The following is a 606-nucleotide window of genomic DNA, read 5'->3' on the forward strand; positions in this document are numbered from 1 at the left end:
ATTTCACAGATAATACATCTATGCAAGAATAGGCATAAACGCATCCACATACCGCACATAAGTATGCTAACGACGATAATAAAGAACTGCACCTCTTTAGCCTGCCTTCCCAGCGTCTCCACCAGCAAAGGAAAACTAAACTGAGTCCTCATTTTCACGCTAAATAAGAGGTCCGCAAGCATTTGGAAACGTAACAATGGACGTATCATTCCCCCAACTGCACTTTCCCTCGCTCTTTCCCTTCGTCATCTACAATTTCATTCGAAAGAGATGCTAATTACAGAAATTGGACGAGCAGGTCCTCAAAAGGATTTTTACCCCTCGGAACTCAAGCTTGAAGGCAGTCGGTGCTGTATTTTCTAATGCTAAGCTTCTCCATCTTGCATTATAGTTCCCGATGGCACAGTGCCAGCAGGAAGGGGTCGCCTATAACCAAAACCACCAACACCGGGAAGAGATGAAAGCATTCAAGCATCATAAACAAAATTATGACGCAAGGATACCTTTCTCTTTCGGCGGAGAGGGGAGAGCTTTGCGGTAGGACTCGACAATGATTTTAGCATTTTTTTATCATTATATCACGACTTTTTATCATTATATTATACT

Source organism: Penaeus monodon, chromosome 27 (genome assembly GCF_015228065.2).
Source record: "Penaeus monodon isolate SGIC_2016 chromosome 27, NSTDA_Pmon_1, whole genome shotgun sequence".
In the NCBI taxonomy this organism is placed as follows: Eukaryota; Metazoa; Arthropoda; class Malacostraca; order Decapoda; family Penaeidae; genus Penaeus; species Penaeus monodon.